The sequence below is a fragment of the Canis lupus genome, chromosome 1 (genome assembly GCF_048164855.1).
Source record: "Canis lupus baileyi chromosome 1, mCanLup2.hap1, whole genome shotgun sequence".
NCBI classification, from domain to species: Eukaryota; Metazoa; Chordata; class Mammalia; order Carnivora; family Canidae; genus Canis; species Canis lupus.
In genome coordinates, this window is record NC_132838.1 from 83,142,963 (window position 1) to 83,165,663 (window position 22,701).

General features: G+C 38.6%; 1 protein-coding gene and 1 long non-coding RNA gene across 12 annotated transcripts in view; one reads left to right on the forward strand and one right to left on the reverse strand.

Annotated features, from left to right (window-relative positions):
- Window positions 1-22,701, reverse strand: part of PCSK5 (proprotein convertase subtilisin/kexin type 5) — a 457,779-nt gene that overhangs the window by 68,397 nt on the left and 366,681 nt on the right. The window lies entirely within an intron of this gene.
- LOC140639520 (uncharacterized) overlaps window positions 1-22,701 on the forward strand; it is a 79,727-nt gene that overhangs the window by 41,291 nt on the left and 15,735 nt on the right. For 4 of the 9 annotated variants that reach the window (XR_012036214.1, XR_012036206.1, XR_012036211.1 and 1 more), the window contains 2 exons: window positions 5,189-5,308; window positions 8,756-8,840. The exons of 2 other annotated variants lie outside the window; for them this stretch is intronic. This is a non-coding gene — a long non-coding RNA (uncharacterized lncRNA). Of the gene's footprint in view, window positions 1-5,188; window positions 5,309-6,696; window positions 6,764-8,755; window positions 8,841-22,701 lie in introns of all 9 variants that reach the window. 3 more of the 9 variants (XR_012036208.1, XR_012036213.1, XR_012036207.1) reach the window with 2 other exon arrangements.

Genomic DNA, 22,701 nt, shown 5'->3' on the forward strand with positions numbered 1-22,701 from the left:
TGTACAGAACCCTTCTGCTTCCTCTTCCTTACACAGGCCATTGGCCAGAAGGGCTCTTTACAGCTAAAAATTGAGTTTTGTGTCCTTTAATTGTTCTTTCTAAACAACTTCTCCTTCTCAAAAGTCAGTAGTCCCATCTGGATTTTCATTAGTAACTCTTGGACCTGCTGAAACAGTGATGAGTGATGAGCAAAATTTGTAATCATTTTGATGGCCTGAGGGACTCAGTGACCCCCTTTCCCAGGTCCATACGCTCTTCTGAATACTTGGTTTGCATGCCAATTGTTGGGTGACTCCAGATAGCATATAAAATAAGAAAGAAGGACCTGAGCGTGTCTGTAGGCAAGAAGCTGCTAACTAATATGTTTTGTTGGCGAGCACAATGTTGACCCGTACTCTGTTCAAAGAAGTCAAAAGATTTCTCAAGAAAGTTTGGATACTTGAAGTTCTGCCTGTAGCACTTGACTGGCTGAGCTGCAGACAGCTCCTAGGTGGGTATTCCCCAGTGGGTCTGAGTCCCCAGCTGGCCACCTGATCCTGCTACCTGCTTAGTACCACTAGGTATTTGAATTTCAGACCCTTGATTTTGTTCAATTTCTACCTCCTTACCTCCCCTCTTTTTAAAATAGATTTTGAGATCTAGAGTTTTCAGGACTTGACCAAAACCAAAGGAACATTGGTGGTAACTTGAATACTAAATCTAAGTCACTGACCACTAGCCTGGTGTGTTAAGTTCGTGGAAGCTCAAAACCCTGTGTTATAGTTTCTTTTTCTCCTACAGAGTGGAGTACACACTAAGTACTCAGGAAATACGTTTTCAGCTATGACCAAGAGCTGTATAGATCTCCGCAGGTAAATGTCACACCAACTCTTGTCACTCTGAGCATTTTGAAAGATGCTCAGTGTGTTATTTGCAGTAAGAAGGGCACTATTTTTCAGGTACAGAGAAACACATCGCCAGGTGCAGAGTGTGCATACGTGCATATGCATGAGATAGGATGGGCAAGAAGAAAGGAGAGAAACCCTCCGAGCACATTCTCCAAAAAGTGGCAGCTTTTCAAGATGCTTTGAATGCAGCAGATTGATCTGAGGGCTAAAAATTAAGAAAAGGATGAAATAATGTTGGAAGCAGTACTATAAGCACAACACTGATCTATCTAGAAGGTAGTGAGACATTAGAAACATTTTTATGTTCTTTGCTCACCAATTAATAAATGGCACATGTCCTGGTCTCCAGCACAAAGGGAGTCTATACACCTACCAACCCTGTGTTAGCACAATGCTATGCCTATGGTGTAAGTGTGTGTGTGTGTGTGTGTGTGTGTGTGTGTCTGTGTGTCTGTATCTGTGTGTGTGTATATACCTACAAGCATGTATGTAGGTTTTGTGAGGGTGGGCAATAAATTACTGAACAAAAAGGTAATACTCTTCAAATTTTGGAGAGCCCCTTCTCCTGGTAGCCATTTGTGAAGAGAACAAAAGTTAATAAACAAATCCTGGTTGTTTGGATGCTGCAGGAACTAAAATGAAAAGTTGGCCATAAAAGAACTCAGGCTGTGGTAATACTTAATCTAAACGATTCATGGGGAAATGAAGCCATTATCATAATAAAAATAAAAGCTTAGCACCTGCCAATGAGACAGGCGACCACTGAGACATTATATCTTGGGGGTGGGGGGTGGGATTGCAGGGCTGGAAACACTGCTCTACGGTAGCGCCTACAATGGCCTTCACACAGGAGCTTTGTGATGACAAAGAAAAGATTCCATGGAAGAGCCGAACACCCAATCCCTGCAAAGCCAAGCTCCTCTTTCTAATGAACCTCATGTGACCACTCGAACAGCATTCCAGGGGCACTTAGGTCTGAAAACAAGGGAGATTTCACAGTATGATTAAGTCTACACAATAACACAAAGTAAAAAGCAAGTTGATGATTATCTGCCAAATTTGGGGAGTGCTCTGTCCCACCATGATATAACTGAGATCGGCTGGGTATCTAGTCTGGTTCTTTGGATAATTGCTGGCTACGTCTTCCCTTCATTTCACATTTTATGGGCCTGATTGTTCCGCGAAACTCTTCTATTTTTCTTCTCCATGGCATAGGAACACCCGAGGACTGCTTTGCAGGGTCCACTTAGAATAAGAGCTCCATTTCGTTCGGCTGACCATTCTGCAGTCAGCTGAGATTCCTCTCTCTGACACTCCAGAGATTCTGTCTCTAGGGCCATTGTTCTTCCTGTCATTTCGCAGCCCTGCGGGGGCCTCCATTCATATTGGCAGGTGATAAGCTATTTTCAAGGCATGGGTAATCATCGTAATTCAGCGTTTTTCCTTATTAGCTCCACTGAATGCAGAAAGTGCACGGAAGCTGCTCATCTGTGCTATTTCTTTTCTCTAGGTTTAGAGCTTTTATGCTCCAGATGGGCTATGTTGTTAGTCCAAAGGGATTCAATGAAAGAGAGTCTCCCAATTTTTCTAATGGTCACAAATTACATGGATGAGAATGCTGTGTTTCTTCACTGTGAGTGAAGCCACCAGCCTTGCAGGAGAGCCACTGTCATTTTCATTCCTGGCTCTTGAGACACTATTGAATGAGACATTATCAAATGCTAGATGCACACATGGGTGCCTAAGTGTGGGAGTGTTCGTTGTTGGCGATGAGGCAATTTTCCCAAGCACCGATACATTTTGGGAATCTCTAGCATTTTCTAAAAATTTTGGCCCTGATGGTAGGGGGACCAGCTTGACCACAGAAAGCTCAAATGCTCGCATACTTCAGTTACATGAACAGAAGGGAACAGGATTCGGTTTCTACAAAAATGTTGCCACAGACATCAGTGTGCTTTACCAACACTATAAAAGGTGGAAGGACTTATTTGTAATAAGAATTAAATAGGCACACATTTAGGAACATTCTGACATACCTGTGATTTACGTAAGCCACCACGATCCCTTCCCTGGGCCCCTTGTTGTCAATTATGTCTACGTGTGAGTACGTGCAATTACTTTTTACAATGAACCATTTACTTCATTCATCTAACACTTCTGCTGACAGCCTTGCCACCTATTCGGGGAAATATGCTTATTTTGCCTATGACATGAATATTTCTCTGCACTATGCTAGCGGCCCAGTGTCTTGGAACTATCACATCTAAAAGTAGTGGATTATTTGAAAATTGTACTTTCGTTGACCAGGACTTACATTTAATATGCCTACAGGGAAGCTTGAGAACATTTTCTGTCTTAGGCTAATTTTGGAAGCTATGCATTTGAAAACACAGGTGGTCATAATAAGATAGGTTCAGATGGAATGACTAATTAGAAGAAAACATGTAGCTTGAATGGGCATTATGTGTTGACGGTTCCTTCTCTTTACTGGACAGCAAACTCGACTGGTTTCTCTTTTATCACTTTATTTGATGATAACTTCAAACTTACAGAAAAGCTGGAAGAATGAAACAATTTACCCTTTACTCGCATTCACCAATTAACTTTTCATCCCATTTGCTGTATCATTTGCACACTTGCTCTCACTCTGCATTTGTTTTTATTTTTTTATTTTTATTTTTATGAGTCATTCAAAGTCAGATGCATCCATTGTAGCTCTTTACCCCTAAATATTTTAGTGCCTATTTCCTAAGAATAAGAACTTTCTCTTGTGTAATCACAGTGCAGCCATCAACTTCCAGAAATTTAATGTTAATATATACATTTATATAATCTGATGTCTATATTCCATATTTTTTTCAATTGGCCCAATTCTAGGATCACATATTGCATTTAGTCCCCTGGTCTGTTTGATCTTCTCTAATCTGGAACAACTCCTTGGCTCGTCTTTGTCTTTTGCAACACTGACATTTTAAAAAGGCAACATGTCCTTTTTTATAGTATGTTTCTCCTTTGGCATTTGCTTGGTATTTCCCCTTGTTTACATTCAGGTTAAGTGTTCCCAGCCAAACTGCTCATAGGTCACGTGGTGTCCTTTTCAGGTGTCCTATCCCGAAGTATTCCCTAGCTAGCTATTGCTCACTAGTGAGTCTCATTGGCACCATTGGTTTTATCTTTCAGGAAATTTCCTCTCATTTCATTACAGCATAACACTCAGTCCATGAAGCTGGTGACAGATTCCCCAAGACAGTTAAAAGGGAGCTATTCCAGGAGAGACAGGACAAAGAGTTTCAGAATTCAGAGCTCAACGTCAAGGCAGAAAGAGATTTTTTGAGATTGTAAACAATATTAATAATTATGCCATTAATAATGTTTATAAAAGGGGAACCTGGTTGGCTCAATGGTTGAGCATCTGCCTTTGGCTCAGGTCGTGGTCCCAGGGTCTTGGGACTGAGTCTTTCATCAGGATCCCCGTAGGGAGCCTGCTTCTCTCTCTTCCCGTGTCTCTGCCTCTCTCTGTGTCTCTCATGAATAAATAAATAAGATCTTAAAAAAATAATAATGTTCCTAAGAAATATTGGTGTTTGTTGAATCCTTACCATGTGCTATTCACTTTGTTATGTATTTTAAATAGTGTAACAGTTTTCTATTGCTGTTATAACAAATTACCACACCATGAACAGTTTAAAACATTACAGATGTCCTGTGCTACAGTTCTGTGGGTCAGAAGTCCACTGCAGGACTCAGTGGGCTAAAATCAGAGCCGTCACAGGCTGGGTTCCTTTCTGGGGGCTCTAGCAAAAGGATGGTTTCTTCAGTCATTCGAGTTGTTGGCAGAATTCATTTCCTTGTGGTTGTAGGACTGAGAACCATGTCGTGGTTGGCTGTCCACAGAGGGTCATATCTGGCTTTTTGATGCCCCTGCATTCAGCTTAGGGGAGGGAGCCTAAAACTAGAAGTGATGGATTTCTGCTCTCTCATCTCTCTCTCTCTGACTGCCACTGGAAAGCTTCTCTATTTTCAAGGACTCATATGCTTAGCTCTGGCCCATCTCAATAACCCAGGATAATATAGCCCTCTTAAGATATTTAGCCTTAATCACATCTTTGAATTCCTTTTGCTGTTAAGGGAACATATTCATAGGTTCTGGGGTTTATTTAACTTGAGCATTTAAAATGTTATTTAAGATGACAGCCAAGCCTCTTTGGCTAAATTCAGATATAGTAGATGATAGGGGAGAGAGGGCTTCAGAGAATGGAGGCACCAGACCACCAATCCCATCCCATCTCTCTGCTTCCAGACTAGTATGTGAGGTCCAGAGACAAGTTGGAATGATTTGCCTGAAGTGAGTCTGAGACTGGAGACTGGCTCTTCCACCCTCTCCAAGGGCTCTTTCAAACTGTGCACCACAGTGGACCTGGTAGGAGTCTGTTTCTTTATTCATTCAAAAATCATGTATTGAGCATCTAATTTGGGGTAGACAGGATTATAGGTACTGTTATACAAAGGAAACAAAGTTTCTGCCTGCCCAGGAGTTATATTTTAGTGAAGGAAGAATTATAGTAAGTTTTAAAAGTAAATAAAACAATTAAAATATCAGATCATTAAAAATAATAATAATAAAATAAAAATAAAAAATAAAATGTCAGATCATTGTATATGATCTGCCTGAATTAAAATAAGGTGAATGATGTGTATATGTGTATGTGGGGGCTGGGAGGTCAGGGGAGGAGGAGAGAAGGAGGGAGAGAGAATGAGATGCTGCTTCCTTTGGATTGGGTGCTGAGGGGATGGAAGCCTCTTACAGCTGATATTTGAACTGAGATGTAACGATGGGAAAGGACCAGCCCCATTAATTTAATGTCTCGAGAAGAGATTTTAGGTCAAGGAGCAACAACAACTAGTGCAGGGTCTGGGAGCAAGAATAGGCTAGAAGCAATCCAGATCAGGGCCCTCCTGTGTGTCTGGAGAGTGAGGGGGAGAGGTCAGTGATGAGGTCAGGGATGTGGAAGAGATTACATTTGTAAGGCTCTTTTGATTAAAGCACACATCTGTCGGTTGTCAAGCAATATGTACCAGTTCTAGCTTGAGCCATGGAATTCCCAAGTAAAGGATCACTGGCTCCTTGGCAATGCAAAAGCATAATGCCCCATCAGATTTTGTATTTGTTCATTGGACAGGGTTCTGAAGCTTTTTCCCAGTGAGTTGCTAGATTCCCAAGTGACCCATCCCATTGATCCAGATTTGGGCACATAAGAGGACAGTTGGACAATGGCTTTGGGCAACTGTCATTAGCCACACATACCATGGTAAAGTTATGCTGTCACTGACTTCATGGTTCTGATTTGCATTTTAACATTCAAGGGGGGTAAATACCATCCTTAGTCCCAAGGAATAATTGACAGATTTTATGTTTGAAATCTCAGTAGGTCAAACTTCCCATTTGTAAAACTTCTCAGTTGCTCCTTTGCTGAGCACATAAAATGAATTTACTTCTGAACCGAGACCTTGTATGCCAAAATTTTACAGCCTTAAATATAGTATTTTATCACTACTATAAATGGTTCTTGATTCACCTCCCACAGACCCATCAGTGTTAAAGGCAAGAGGCCTTCCTAATTCACTTGTTTCAATTCATGGAAGATTTCTAAGTAGAAGCCAGGTCATGTGGATAATATTTCAAATGTACAGGCTGCATTCTGCTAAACATAATAAATCTGCAATTTTACAATTGGCTTGGACAGCTAGCACGATTGTACTGGGCTTTCCAATAAGCATCTCTTCGAAACAACCTCCTTTTTCTTGTAGGTCTCACCTTCAGACCTCACCCAAAGGCTCAATGTCATCACTGAAATGTTGGGGACATGGTAATAAGGTGACCACAATTTAGGTTGATTTATTTTTCTAGTGGAACATCCGGGTTTCTAGCAATTATTTTAGGGCATAAAGTTCTATCATGATGATAAATCAAGCTGTCAGCTCGTTCTGGTCCAAATTAGAAGTTGGAGAGACTGAGAAACTTTTCTACTCTAATATTCCACCCTTTGCATCCCCAAATTATACATGTTACCCCTCTGGAGGCAATGCTATTCTTGGATTTGCTTGTGCTGGTGATCTGTTTGAATGCAGGGTGGGGTGGGGTGGGGTGGGGGTGCTTCTCAGTCAGAAATTCTGCTCTCCAAGTACCCTAATGGGCATCCCAATCCCTGATGGCCCTGGTGAGATATCTCTGCATTGCCTGCCTGGTTCACACAAAACATTACTCACATGTCTCACCTAGTGGTGGATACTTTATGGATAGTTGGAGCATAGTTTTTATGGAAAAGATTTAGAAAAAAAAAGTTGGCTGCTACAGATGGCCATGGGCACAGCTGGGAGGATAAAAAGCTTGATTGACCCAGTAACATCACCAGTGGGAACATGACTAGTATTTGGAGATGTCAGCCTGGATACCCCCTGCCTTCCAATACTTTGACTCTGGATACTTAGCCAAGGGCTGGTAAATGAGACATTGCCCTGCCCAGACCCTTTCCCTGATCCCTCTGCCTCCTCCAGCATGCTGTGCTGTTTGGTCCCCATTCTGCTGCTCACACCCTGGATTGGCCCATGGTGCTGGAAGCCGTGCTGAAGGCTGTCGGTAGGGCTGCAGCCAAGGTTTGTCTGGTGGGAGTTGCAGGGAGACTTCATGGAAAGGATGAGTCTGGACTCATACCAAATTACACTCCCGTTGACTTTTGGAAGGCTGGAATTTCAGACTCTAGAGGTGCAGAGGCAATTTACTGACATTCACTGTTGGCCTAACTCTTAGTTGGAGACTTGCCTTTTGAGCAGCTGGGTATCAATATGCAGATGCTCCTCACCCACACTCAGCTTCTCTCTATTCTGGTGTCTGCTCTGTGGCTTACATCAATTTTTTTTTTTCTCTTCAACCAGTGGAGCTTGAAGCTCTTCCTACCATCTGGTAAAGGATTTGAAGTGGCTATGTGGCAGTGGCATAGGGGGATGGGACATTGGGTGAAATGAAGCCCCCTAACAACAGGCTCAGACGCTACATGTTTGCTGGATGCCTACCCAGCGTTAAGCGCTATACTAAGTGCTTATGATACAGTGGCACACAAGTTAGATGAGTGGCCTCAGATATACCAACAGGCCTCTTGATAATGGCAGATATGATAGGAAAGAAAATGGGTGGAAATGGAGAGAGAGAGCAAATAAAATTTTATTTTGGTAATAACAGAGCCTCTTGGTTTCTGTCTTTTAAAGAACTTGAATTATGAGTCTCTTTTAGTTTTCATTATAATCTCTAGAGCCATATTAGAAGGTAGAAGGAAAGCAACTTACAGATGGTTTCTTTCATAAAACAGAATGGAATTAAGAAACCAAAGAGTATACGACTTGCCCAAAGATTTTCACTGTGGTAGGGGAAGGATGGAGGTAAATAGACACTAAGATTTCAGACTCCATTTTTTACAATTCCACAAAATCAAGTTGGACCTAATCTTCCAAAGTTCTAGTCATTATTGTTGGTCTCACTTTTACTTTTGTTTTGAACTTGATAGACACAGGCTGAGATCTTGGTTGCTGAGGGATTTTAGAAAAATAAAAAAATATTTAACCAAAAGAAAGTAATTTGACAACGTTTTTCCAACTTTTTGCTCTTAAGCATGTGAAAGAGATGCTCTCATTGGTTTCTAGATACTTCTGTAAAGGTGAAGTCCATTCCATCAGCCCAACTGCCCCTGCCCCCAGTCACTGGAAGTTTAATGTGCACAAACCCCACATTGCTCTCAGGAATGGCAGACGGTCTTCTGAACCCCTCTGCCCTATATATTGTGCTCGGCCACACTCTATGCTTTTGTTTCACTAGGTTTGTTTTGGAAGTACTTGGCTCAGTTCTCTTTGTACAAGCATACGTGATCCAGACAGCCTTGGCTTGCAGCTCAACTTTGCAGGTCAGTTACACAACAAGTAGGAGGAATTTTGATTATACCCGGCTCTGGGGGAAAACAATGTAATAACACCAGGAGCCAAGATGGTGAGCTCATTGCTCTAGAATTGAACTCAGAATACCTCGCCACTATTTTCTTCTCCCCTGTAGCCATAAGAATGTGAACTTGAACATAGGACAGGGAGCAAAGGGAAACTTCACAGGGCGCAGCTATAGAGCATAGGAGAGTAACAAAGAATGAAACAAATATGGCAGGTTGACCTTTCCATGACTGTCGTTTATATTCTTTAGAAAAATGGTGTATAAGTACAGTCTACTCTGGAAAAAAAGAGCAAATATTTGGATGTTCTGTGGGTTTCGAGCCATACAGTCCTAGGTTTGAATTTGGCTCTAAACCTGGCTAGCTCTGTGACCTTGGGCAAATTACAAAAACTCCCTGGGTCTTGGTGCTCTCATCTATAAAATGGAGGTAAGGATTTCGAACAGAGAGGATCATATGGAGGATTAAATAAATATCATGCTTGCAAAGTGCCTACGTAGCTGAGCACCTAACATGAAGTTGACAATAAGTTATAATTATTATAATAAATCTACCTCTGCTTCAGCTTCCATTCTCAACAAAGCATTCTAAACATGTTGAAATTATGTGTTTCTATGCCCATCTTAATCAGCGGTTTGTGTATACCCATCTTAATCAACTCTGATTGCATATTAGAATCACTTGGGGAGTTTTCAAAAAACACTGATGCCTGAGACTTACCCCAGACCGATGAAATCAGAAACATTGGGAGTGGGTTCCAGCATTGCATTTTACCTCTCCCTCAGGGAATTTGAATGTGCATCTAGGGCTGAGAACCACTGGCCTTCTCCATTTACATGTGAGCCCTTTGAGAGTAGAGAACATGCTTTACTCTCTTTCATATCCCCATCTTAGCCTGATGTAGATGCTTAGCAAATATTTCTTGAACCAAAATTTTAAAAATGAAAGAAAGTTGTCCAAATTCCCAAGACTGGGCTCATATGGACACATTCCTTGGGCAGGAGATAAAGGCAAGGGTACTAGCATATTGTTATTCTCACAACAGGGATTTGAAAGAGTGGGGTAAAGAAAGGTCAAGGTTCTTTCAGCTGACAGTTCACCACCCACTGACCACATGTCATTTATCACTGGTCCTTTTTTTTTTATTCTTCAGTCGCCAAGGGATCAGAGAAGTGAGAGCAGAATACTTTGGGAGACTCCATCAGTTAAAAAAGAAATAGCAACTTCTTCAGAAGAATTCCTCTGATAGAAGGAAAAAGTGAGACACTGACAAGGGAGGATAATAGGCAAGGTCAAAGGGGCATAAGACAGCAATCAGTAAAACACAGCGGGCACATGTTTGAGACAATTTCACGCACAAACATATGACGTGAGACCTCGGCATACACCAGTAACAGTCCCAGTCATCACCATGGTGAGAATGGCATAAGACATTCGTGGTATTAGTTCCTCTCTTTTACAGGCATGTAGGAAGATTGCATTTCCCCATCCTGTGAGCTCAGTCATGGCCACATGACTCACTTTGGCCAAAATAAATGTGAGCAGTTGTTACAAGTGTCACATCTTGGGGAAAGCTTTAAGAGCCAATGTACTTTCCTTTGCCATGACAAGGTAATAAGTACTCCATCAACTTGAGCACTGGGTCGAGGACCATGAAGAGCAGAGCTCCTAACTGACCCACAATGGGGACATAGCACAAGTGAACAAACACCTCTGTTGTTTTCAGGCTCCTGAGATTTGAGGGTCATCTGGTATCAGGGCACAACCCTGCCGATCCTAGTGTGTACATGTGACAAAGAGCTTCTAAGTCAACACAGTAAACAAAGTTATGCACAAGTTGCTTAGGGCTGACCATCTAATCATTCTGTTACTACCTACACTCATAAAATGGATCGAGTTTCAACACTTCCCTAATCCTCAGTTTCTCCATCTGAAAACATCATTAGATTGCAGATGTGAGGACATATCATCTAACATTAAGTGTTTAGCAGTGTGCTGGTGAATGATGATGCTTGATAAATACTAGGTTATTCGGTCCTATTATTTGTGGAATAAACTGAACAAGTGATGGGATGGCAGAAAGCACAAAAGCATGTAATAAATATTTGCTAAGTCAATTTATGAAGAAAGCCAGGATGAGTAAGTGACCATGACACTGCAGAATTTCTGCAAATTCTTCCAACTTTTGGTCCCCCCTTTTTAAGTTTTTCTTTTTTAATATTTTATTTATTCATTTGAGAGAGAGTGGGGTAGAGCAGAGGGGATGCTGGTGAGGCATGCAGATTCCCTCTGAGCTAGGAGACTGATAGGGGGCTCAATCTCATGATCCTTAGATCATGACCTGGCTCAAAACCAAGAGTTGAGCGCTCAACTGAGTGAGCCACACAGGTGCCCCTAAGGTTTTCTTTTTTCAAAACCCTCATCTTTGAAATGAGCTTTCATTTAGAAAATGAAGGGGGAGGGAGGCTCTAATGAAAAAGACAAGCAGTTTATGTTGTTTTAAGAAATCACTCTCTGGAATCCCTGGGTGGCGCAGCGGTTTAGTGCCTGCCTTTGGCTTGGGGCGCGATCCTGGAGACTCAGGATCGAATCCCACATCGGGCTCCCGGTGCGTGGAACCTGCTTCTTCCTGTGCCTGTGTCTCTGCCTCTCTCTCTCTCTCTATTTATTTATTTATTTTATTTAAAATTTATTTATTTATTTATTTATTTATTTATTTATTTATTTAAAATTTATTTATTTATTTTAAAGATTTTATTTATTTATTCATGAGAGACAGAGAGAGAGAGAGAGAGAGAGAGGCAGAGACACAGGCAGAGGGAGAAGCAGGCTCCATGCAGGGATCCTGATGTGGGACTTGATCCTGGGACTCCAGGATCATGCCCTGGGCTGAAGGCAGGCACTAAACTGCTGAGCCACCCAGGGATCCCCACATTTGGCCATTTGAAGAAGAGAGATCCTGAACTGTCCATGTAGTTCATGTATAACCACCCAGGTCACACACTAAGGTTGCCTGGCTAGAGAGTGATGCCTTTGGTTTGGAAGGTACCCAAACTGTTTGATACTGGTTCCCCCTCCCCAAAAGTTTTTGGAAAAGTTCCAGTGGAAGATCTGCGTAGTGAAATAAATAGAGATCTGTGATCACGATATCTGATTTGAAAAACTCTGTATGTTTGCCCCACTGGACAACTAAAATGTGAACTTGTCTCAGATGTTCATTTCTTCTATGAACGAGGTCTCACTCCTTCATACAACGATAGAGTAGCAAGCATCAATGAGATTGGTTCTCTAATTCCTGGACCTGAAACTTGAATTTAATATGATACAGAGCGGGGAGAGTTCACCTCATATTCATGTGGAGGAGAGAGGGTTATTTCCTGCCAATCATACCCCTATAAGGGCAGTGGGGGAATCCAGAGCTAATTGAGAGCATGTCTGCCTACTTTCTGTTATGGATTCCCCTGTCTGCTCTGCCTAGTGTCAGAACATTCCAGATGTATGTCCTTAAGGCTGACAGCTTCAGGTGAACCATGACCCCAAATCAATTTGCATGGCTATTAACAACAGTTTCACTGTTTGCCTGGTAAATTCAGTCATGTCATTGGATATAAAGCTGTAGCCCAATGAAGTACAATGGTTATTGTGTGTAGACCTGAGGAAGGGGGCAGGAAGTAAAATTTTCTTTTATCTTTTTATGATTCTATAAAGCATAATGCTCTTTTCTCTAGAATTAGAAGGGAAGAACATTCAGTGGTATAATAGAGTAGTTGTCAAACACATAGGTTTTGGTCTTGGGCTTTGCAGAATCAATTCCTGCTTTTAGTAGTTAGCAGCCCCGTGACTTTATGCAAGTTGCTTGACTGTTCTAAGCTTAATTTCTTCATCTGCAAGATGTGAACAACAATGACATATACTCCTTAGAGTTAAATGAGGTAATATACTTAAGGAACTCAGTATAGCACCTGGAACATTAGTAGAGTGTGCAGTAAGTGCTAAAACAATTAGGTTATTATTACGTTAAGCCATGTAGGGACAAGAAAGAGGAGGATTAATAGTTTACTGTAACATTATACTTTTTAAGTCAGATTTCTTGAAATATTTTCGCAGTGTAATATTTGTCCTTTTTAGGTGTATAGCTCTATGAATTTTGACAAATGTATAGCCATATAATCACTCCTAGCAGTCAAGATAGAGGACACTTCCAAAACCCCAAATAATTCTCATGCCCTTTATTATGATGACATAATTATTATTAACTGAAGTCCATAATGTACTCAGATTTCCTTAGCTTTTAGCTCGTGTCTTTTTCTATCCCAGGATCCTCTCCAGGATACCACATTGCATTTAATTGTCATATCTCTGTAGGCTTTGCTTGTCTGTGACAGTTTCTCAGACCTGATCTGTTTGATGATCTTGACAGATTTGAGGAGTGCTAATCAGGTATTTGACAAAGTATTCTCTATTGTGATTTGTCATGTTTTTCTCCTGATCAGACTGGGGTTATGGGTTTTGGGGTAGAAGACCACAGGAGTGAAGTGCCATTCTCATGACATCATATCATCATATCAAGGGTATGTGTTATTTTTTTAAAAAAGATTTTATCTATCTATTTGAGAAAGAAAGAGAGATATTGAGAGAGAGAAAAAGAGAGAGCACATGAGCAGGGGGAAGAGCAAAGGGAGAGGGACAAGCAGACTCCATACTGAGCATGGAGCCTGATGCAGGTCTTGAGTCCATAACCCTGAGATCATGACCTGAGCCGAAATCAAGAGTCAGATGCTCAACTGACTGAACCACCCAGATACCCTGGGTATGTGCTATTAGAATAACACTCTTGGTGTTGACCTGATCACCTGGTTGAGGTAGTGCTTGTCAGATATTTCCTATAAAGTTCTTTCCTCCCTCCCTTTCAAAGTGTGCTCTTGGAGGTCACTACGTGAAATCTACACTTAAGGGGTGAGGGTTATGCCCCACTTCCTGGAGGGAGGAGTGCTAAATAAGTTACTTGGAATTCTTCCGCACTGAAGATTTGTCTCTCTTCTCCATTTACTATTTATTCAACCATTGACTTATTTATATAAATATAAACTTAAGAAATTTTATTTTATTGTTGGGTTATAAGCTAATACTATTTTATTTATATTATTGCTCAAATTGTTCCTGCCTTGGCTATTGGGAACACTTCTAGTTCTTTTCCATGTCCCTTTGATATACCCTCTGCACCGTGGTGTTTTTCTTTCTTGGAGCATTTCCTTACTTTCTGTCACTCCAAGATGCTGTAGGCTCATCTGTATTTCCTGCCCAGTCCCAGAATCATCAGTTCTCCATGAGCCTTGGTGTCTTTTTTGGAGAATGGGGTTAGGAAATCAAGATCTGGACCTGTGGTATACTTATTGCTATTTGGATGTCTTTGCCTCTGTATCCTCTCAGCTGAGAGCATGAAGTACTTTTATTCCTCCAGCTTAAAACAATTTTTAAGCTACAGAATGGCTGAAATAGAGCAATGAACAACTTTGTATGCTTCAGCTAGATCTTTTTTTCCCCTGAACCCTATTTGAAAATAAGTTGTAGGCATCATGACATTTCATCCCTAAATACCTTTTCATCCATCTCCTAAACAAAGGAACAGCTGCTATTTAATACAACACAATTGCCACAGCTGCAGAAATATTAATTCAATATTATTCATTTATATTCAAATATTCTTAATTGTCCCCCAAATATTTTTTAAAACTTAAAAATCTCCAACAAGTATTTACACTTGTTTTTAGTTGTTTTAGCTCTTTATTCTCTTGATTGACTCCCTTTTTTGTTTTTGTTTTGTTTTGTTTTAGGAGTGTGGGTCAGTTGTCTTATAGATATCTCACATTCTGGATTTATCTTGTAGTGCTCCTCAGGCTAAATACGAGTTTCTCAACCTCAGCATTGACATTTTAGACCAGATGATTTTTTGTTGTTGAGGCCATCCTGTGTATTATAGAATGTTTAAAAGCATCCTTGACCTTTGCGCACTAGATGCAAGTAACAACGCCCTAGGCGTGACAACCAAAAATGTCTCAAAACACTGACAAATGTCCCTGGGGTCATAGTCATCTCTAGTTGGGAATCCTTGGTTTAGACAAGGATAATAGGATACTAGATAATGTTGTGTAATGTTGTCAAGGATACTAGGTAATTTTGTGTACTTGTTAATGTATCACATCAGGAAACACATGGTATCAAGTTGGATGGAATTTATGATATGAAGTGTAATAAGTTAGTAACCAGCAAATCCCCCCCCCCATTGTCATTAACTGAAGTACTCTGAGGCTCCACGATTATTCTGTTCCCAGTTTTTCACCCACTGATGACTTTCTTTTGAGTCAATACACTAGGGGATATAAAATGATAATCTACTTCTTTCTTTGCATACATGCCAGCTAACACTGTTGTAAAATGCCGTCCCCTTTATTTTCCCTCCTTTTTCCTTTCTCTCGTCTTTAAACATCATTATTGATGCATGGATTATTGTTATTAATTGAATTGTGATTCTTTATCATCCATATGTTTTGACAATCAAATTATCCCAAAGTGGCCAGTGGGAACCATTCACACTAATTAGTATGTCATTTCCTATGAATATAGAAACCCTTACAATGATTCCAATGAAAACTCTGTACAAAGATATATCTAGAGTAGCTTTCTTCCCGTCTCCTTCACCTCTTTGTGTACAGGTAACCATTTTCATTAGTTTTCTGGTTTATTCAAAAATAAACAAAAAATGTATATAAGCTCACAAGTATATCCAAAAGGTAGTATACTGTGTATGGTGTTTTTTTTTTTTTCCTCCTTGCCTTCTACATAGCAGTACTTTGTGAAATCACTAACAATTCGTATAGATCTTTTTTCTTTTCATGGCCACACAGCACTCCCCAGTGTATGTGTACCTTATTTTATTCAACCAGTCTTCCATGAGTGAGCACTTAGCATGTTTCCAGTGATTAACTACCACAGATAATGCTACAAAGAGTAATACTGTGAATGTGCGGATGTGTATCTTCAGGGTAAATTCCTAGAAGAGATGCCATAGGGTAAGGATAAATGCATATGTAATTGTGTTATATACTGCCAAAATCTCCTTCAACAGTAGTTGTAAGATTCTATCTTTCTACCAGTAATAAATAAGAGTGTTTGTTTCCCTACAGCATTGCCTATGCCGTGCATTGTAAGCTTATAAATTTTTGCCAACCTGACAGGTGAGAAATGGTATGTCATGGTGGTTTTAATTTGCATTACCCACAAAATGAACAAGGTTAAGCATTTTTTCTTATGCTCAAGAGCCATTTGTTGCATCTAGCTCTTAAAACCTAGCTCTTTCTTCATAATTTCCTGGCTGTTACCTTAGATCAGGCTCCTGTTACTTCATACCCAGATTTCTGATAATTGGCTGATTTCTCTGCCTACTGCCATTCTTCCTTTCAATTATCCTGGCTGTAGTTAACACAGTTGCTAAGTTAATCTTCTTAAAACACATCTTCAAAACATTCTCTGTCTTTTAAAAGAACTTTTAATTATTCCCTTTTAGCCACAGTATACTTTAAAACTTACTCAACCAGAATTCAAGATACGGTTTTCCACCTGTTCTCTAAACTTCTTTGTTTTTTCTCTTATATTTACTTCATAGTACTTCCCTCTTATCTGTAGGGTATATGTTCCAAGACTCCTATGGCTGCCTGAAACCATGGATAAAACCAAGCACTATATATATATACTAAGTTCTTTCCTATATGTACATAACTGTGATAAAGTTTAATTTATAAATTAGGCACAGGAAGAGATTAACAACACTAATAATAAAATAGAATAACTATAATAACATATACATATAACATATAATAAGTTATGTGAGTGTGGTTTTCCTCTCTCAAAAATGTTTATTGTACTGTACTCACCCTTCTTGTGATGATAAAATACCACGTGATGAGATGAAGTGAGGTGAATGACAAAGGCATTGTGACATGGTCTTAGACTACTACTGACCTCTGACAATACATCAAAAGGTGGATCCCCTGCTATTGGACCTCAGTTGACTGTGAAAAACTGAAACCACAGAAAGTGAATCTGTGGATAGGGCGGTGGTGGGAGGAGGGATATACTGTATTTCTTCTGCAAAACAGGTACACTGAGTGTCCTACAATCCATGGGAAAAATTCTTCCCTCTGGACCTTTTTTCCCTCTGTTTTCTGATTTGAAAGCCACTCCGTAACGTAGCTCTGCCTTCTTATCTGTTTAAAGTCCATGCAAATTCCAACTCCCATCCTCTTGGAAACTTTCATTGACCATTTCAGTGCCCAGAGGTTCCCTCCTCTTCTAAATTCTATTGTTACAGATGTTGGTCTCCTTATTTAGCACTTAATTTATTTGAGCTTTATCTTGTAAAAAATGTTTATTATTAAGTACAGTTGATATACAATATTCAGGAGCACAACACAGTGATTTTAAAATCTATACATTGCATGATGCTCACAATGACATAAGGGTAGTCACCATCTGTCACTATACAATGTTATTACAATATTATTAGCTGTATTCCCTAGCTGTACTTTCTATCTCTGTGATTATTTATTGTATAACTGGAAGTTTATACCTCTTAATCCCCTTTACCTGTTTTGCTCACTCCCTACCCTCCTTCTCTCTTCCAACCACTGATCTGTTCTCTGTATTTATGAATCTGTTTTTATTTGTTTGTTTTGTTTTTTAGATTCCACATGTAAGTAAAATCATTATGATATTTGTCTGTCTCAGACTTTTTTCACTTAGCATGATATCCTGTAGGTCCATGTATAGGTCCTATAGGTCCATGATGACAAATGGCAAGAGCTCATGTTTTTTTATGGCTGAATAATATCCCATCGTGCATGTGAGCACGTGAGCATGTTTGTATACACCACACCTTCTTTATCTATTTATCTACTGATGGACATGGGTTGCTTCCATATTTTGGCTCTAGCAAGTAATGCTGCAATAAACATATGGGTGCATATGTCTTTATAAATCAGTGTTCTCATCTTCTTTGCATAAATAATAATGAAATTACTGGATCATATGGTAGTTCTATTTTTAATTTTTTGAGGAAATTCCATACTGTTTTCTACCATGGCCATAATAATTTACACTCTTACAAAAGTGCCCAAGGGTTCCTTTTTCTCCACATCCTCACCAACATTTGTTAATTCTTGTCTTTTTGATTATAGCCATTCTGACAGGCATAGGTAATATCTCATTAATTTTAATTTGCTTATCTTTAGTAATTAGTCATGTCGAGCTTATTTTCATGCGTCTGTTTGCCATCTATATGTCTTCTTTAGAAAAATATCTATTCATGTGCACTGCTCATTTTCTAACCAGATTGTTTTGGGATTTTTTTGGTGTTGAGTTGTATAAGTCCTTTATATATTTTGGATTTTAACACTTTATTGGATGTGTGTGATTTGCAAATATCTTCTCCCATTCAGCAGGTTGCCTTTTCATTTTATTGATGGTTTCCTTTGCTGTGCAAAATCTTTTCATTTTGGTGTACTGCCAATAATTTATTTTTGCTTTTGTTCCCCTTGTCTCAGGAGGTATATCCATAAATATTTTGCTAAGACTAGTGTCAAAGAGACTACTGCCTATACTTTCTTTTAGGAGTTTTGTGGATTCGGGTCTTTAACCGATTTTGAGGGTTTTTTTTAAGATTTTATTTATTTATTCATGAGAGACACAGAGAGAGGTAGAGACACAGGCAGAGGGAGAAGCAGGCTCCCTCCCTCCCTGATGTGGGACTGGATCCTGGGACTCTGGGATCAGATTTTGAGCTGAAGGTAGATGCTCCACTACTGGTGTCCTGAGTTTACTTTTATGTATGGTGTTAAGAAAGTGGTCTACTTTCATTCTGTTGCATGTAGATGTCCAGTTTTTCCTACCACCATTTGTTGAAGAGACCTCCCCATTGTGTATTTTTGCCTCCTTTGTCATAGATTAATTGTCCATATAGGTGTCAATTTATTTCTGGGCTCTCTATTCTGTTCTGTTAATCTCTGTGTCTGTTTTTATGCCAGTACCATACTGTTTTGACTATCATAGCTTTGTGGCATATCTTGAAATCAGGGAGCATGATACCTCTAGCTTTCTTTTTTTTTTTTTTCATGATTACTTTGGCTATTTGTGTTCTTTGTGGTTCCATACAAACTTTAAGATTACTTGTTTTAGTTTTGTTAAAAATACTATTTGGTATTTTGATAGGGATTGCACTGAATCTATAGATTATTTTACATAGTATGGATATTTTAACAGTGTTAACTTTTCCAGTTCATGAGCATGGAATATCTTCCATTTACTTATGTCCTCTTCACTTTCTTTCATCACTGTCTTATAGTTTTCAGAGTATAGGTCTTTCACCTATTTGGTTAAATTTATTCCTAGGTATTTTATCTTTTGATGCAGTTATAAATTGGATTGTTTTCTTAATTTGTCTATCTGGTACTTTGTTATTAGTGTATAAAAATACAACAGATTTCTGTATATTGATTTTATATATCCTGCAACTACACTGCATTCATTTATTCTCTCAGGTTTTATTTGGTGGAGTCTTTAGAGTTTTGTATATATAGTGTTATGTTATCTGCAAAAAGTGACAGTTCTACTTCTTCATGATTTGGATACGTTCTATTTCTTTTTCTTGTCTTATCATTGAGGCTAGGATTTCTAGTACTAGAGATGGTTTCCAATGTGTTGATGCTCACTGTTTCATTCCCAGTGCCCTGAATCTATAGATTAGGAATGGACATTCTTGTCTTGTTCCTTATCTTAGAGGAAAAGTTTTCAGTTTTCACCATTGAGTATGATATTAACTGCAGGTTTTTCATATATAACCTTTATTATGTTGGGATATGTTCCCTCTTAACCTATCCTGTTGAGAGTTTTTATCACGAATGGATATTGAATTTTGTCTCATGATTTTTCTGCATCTATTGAGATGATCATGTTTTTCAATCTTTCACTTTGTTAATGTTACTATCACGTTCATTGATTTATGAATATTGAGCTATTCTTGCAACCTCAGAATAAATCCTACTTGATCCTTTGAAAATATTATTGAGTTCAGTTTGCTACAACTTTGTTGAGGATTTTTGTAGCTATACTCATCAAGGAGAATGGGCTTTAGTTTTCTTTTTTTGTTTTTCTGTAGTATCTTGTCTGATTTGGGTATCAGGGTAATACTTATCTCATAGAGTGAATTTGGGAGATTTCCTTCCTCTTCTATTTTTGGTCCAGTTTGATCCTTATGGCCTTTTTTCTTTTATTGTAAGTACTTAAAGTTTTTCAATTTGTGTATATTTTCTCCCAAGAGTAGGGACTTAAGCCATTTAAATGAGCAAAAATTAATGGAATTTTATCACCTACTTTTAAGCAAGATAAAGGCACATTGACATTTATTTTATTGACAAGGTAAGGAAGTAAGCACATCTTAGTAATTTGATTAAAATCAATTATTAAGTCAGTGGAGTTGTAAGTATAGGCCCTAAGTCTTTGGCTATAATCAGGTATCATACCTATTATTACACTCCCTAAATTAAAACCAAAAAGGCACCTCAACACATTAAGTAAAAGTGAGTCCATTTACTTATTCTCTCAATTAATGAAGAGAGATAATTTCAAAAACTTTGATTTATCTTAGTTAAAATTTCCATTCAAGATACTAGCTAGAATGAAAAAGAATGTTGCATCCAATCATCTTGGAACAAGATGGCAATATATAAAATGCTATCTGTTTGTTTTCAGCCTAATAAAGAAAAGAAATCCAAGGGAGAACAAATTGGTGGTCGCCAGAGGCAGAGGGTGAAGGATGTCAAAAGATACAAACTTCTACTTATAAAAGAAATAAATCCTGAGGATATAATGTGCAGCGTGATGACTATAGTTAATAATACTGCACTGTATATTTGAAGTTGCTAAGACAGTTGATTGTAAAAGTTCTCATCACAAGAAAAAAATCTGTAACTCTAAGGTGACAGCTATTAACTAGACTTCTTGTGGTGATCACTCTACAATGTATATAAACTTTGAATCATTATTTGTACACCTGAAACTAATTTTCTATGTCAATTATATCTCAATAAAAAAGAGAAATATAACCCCATAATAATAAAAACATCTTTATTTTATCCTAGAATAGCAAATTCAATATTTTCCTCAAAATACAACAGCCACTTTTTAATTTTGTTTCCTTTTATCTCCTCTTTCTGGTAAAGTTTTCCTTGGAATAATAAATAACCCCACCAAGGACCTAGACAAGATCAATCTGGAATTTGAGTTCTTTTTTATTGGGTGTAAAAAATCTTAATCTATAGTTGCACTAAATATCTAGAAAGCAATAAAAAACCTCAGAAAAAATGTCACTATTTCCAACAACTAATCATTACATGGTGTAGAAAAAAATGTGTCAAAGCAACTGATTTCACTTTTCTGTAACTCTTCTAGAGGTTATCTAGCTCAGGTTTAAAGATGAATCTACATTATTAAAATGGAAGAAAATGGATCTCTTTCTTTCTAAAGGATGATGTCCCTTCTCATAAGAAGAACCTTAGGAAAATCTATGGTAAATTATTTATATCTTTTAACATTTATGTTTGTATCTTATTAAAAATATGAAATCCAATAAACCGTGTCCCTTTCAAATCTCCCTTCTAGTTCTAATATTTTATGAATAATTATTTATTTCTGCATCACATGATTTATTTACTCTTCTTGGCCCATAAAAGTTTGAATAGAGAAAACATCATATCTAGATCCCTGGGTATCTTGAGCCGTGCATCTCCATTTTAAGTTTCAGCAACTCTCAAATTCAATTCAATGAACATTATACATCATACATCTATTGTACATTTATTATATCTTAGGCCTGCTGCTAGTTCTTTTGACAGCACAGTGCATAAGTCATAGAGTTTATTCTAAGTAGTTTAGTGTCCAGGCAGAACGATAGGTATGCACCAAATATTACACAGATCAGCTGTAAAAAGTTTTATCATTGGCCTACAAACAAGGGGAAGCAAGAAAAGAGATTTAACTCAATTGCAAATATCAACAAAGACTCCAAAGATAAGGTGATAATTGAATTCAGCCAGGGCAATATAAAAATACACAAGGTCCAACATATAGAGACTTTATAAATTAAAATAAAATTTCTAATTTAAAAGGAGAAACTGGCAACATTTAGAATATTCCAGTCCTTTTCCTGTGATCTCACTGAACATTGTACCTCTCTCCATTCTGGCAAGTTGCCTTGTAAAAGATTTAGTTCCAGATGTGTCACTTGTTAACAGCCAGAGAGGCGCTTATAGTAGGATCACAACCACATCAACTTTATATTCCCAGTGTCCCAGTGAGCATCAACACACTGTAAACCATTTAAATTTCTTCAAAGAGTGAGTGAACTAAATATTTCAATAGCTCTTTGCAGAGTGAATCAAACTTTCTAGTTTACCTCTTTTTATAGGTTGATTCTTTGGGATTTTGAGTCCCCAGATGGCCTATATCTGATATGGATTTTATTTTCCAGTGGCTACACTTGGTCTCATCTGTAGCCAGATCAGCTAAGGGAATGGTGGGCACAATGTAGATCCCTAGTGATCATGCTTGTCACTGTTTGCAAGTTTTATGATTTTACAGACAGGCAGGTGTACACACACACATACACAGGCATAATCACACCCTTCTCTGTGATACACAAACGTGTTAGCATGGTCACATAACATATAATAAGAGCCAAGGTGCAAAAGGAGACCACAAAAACAGCTGGAATATG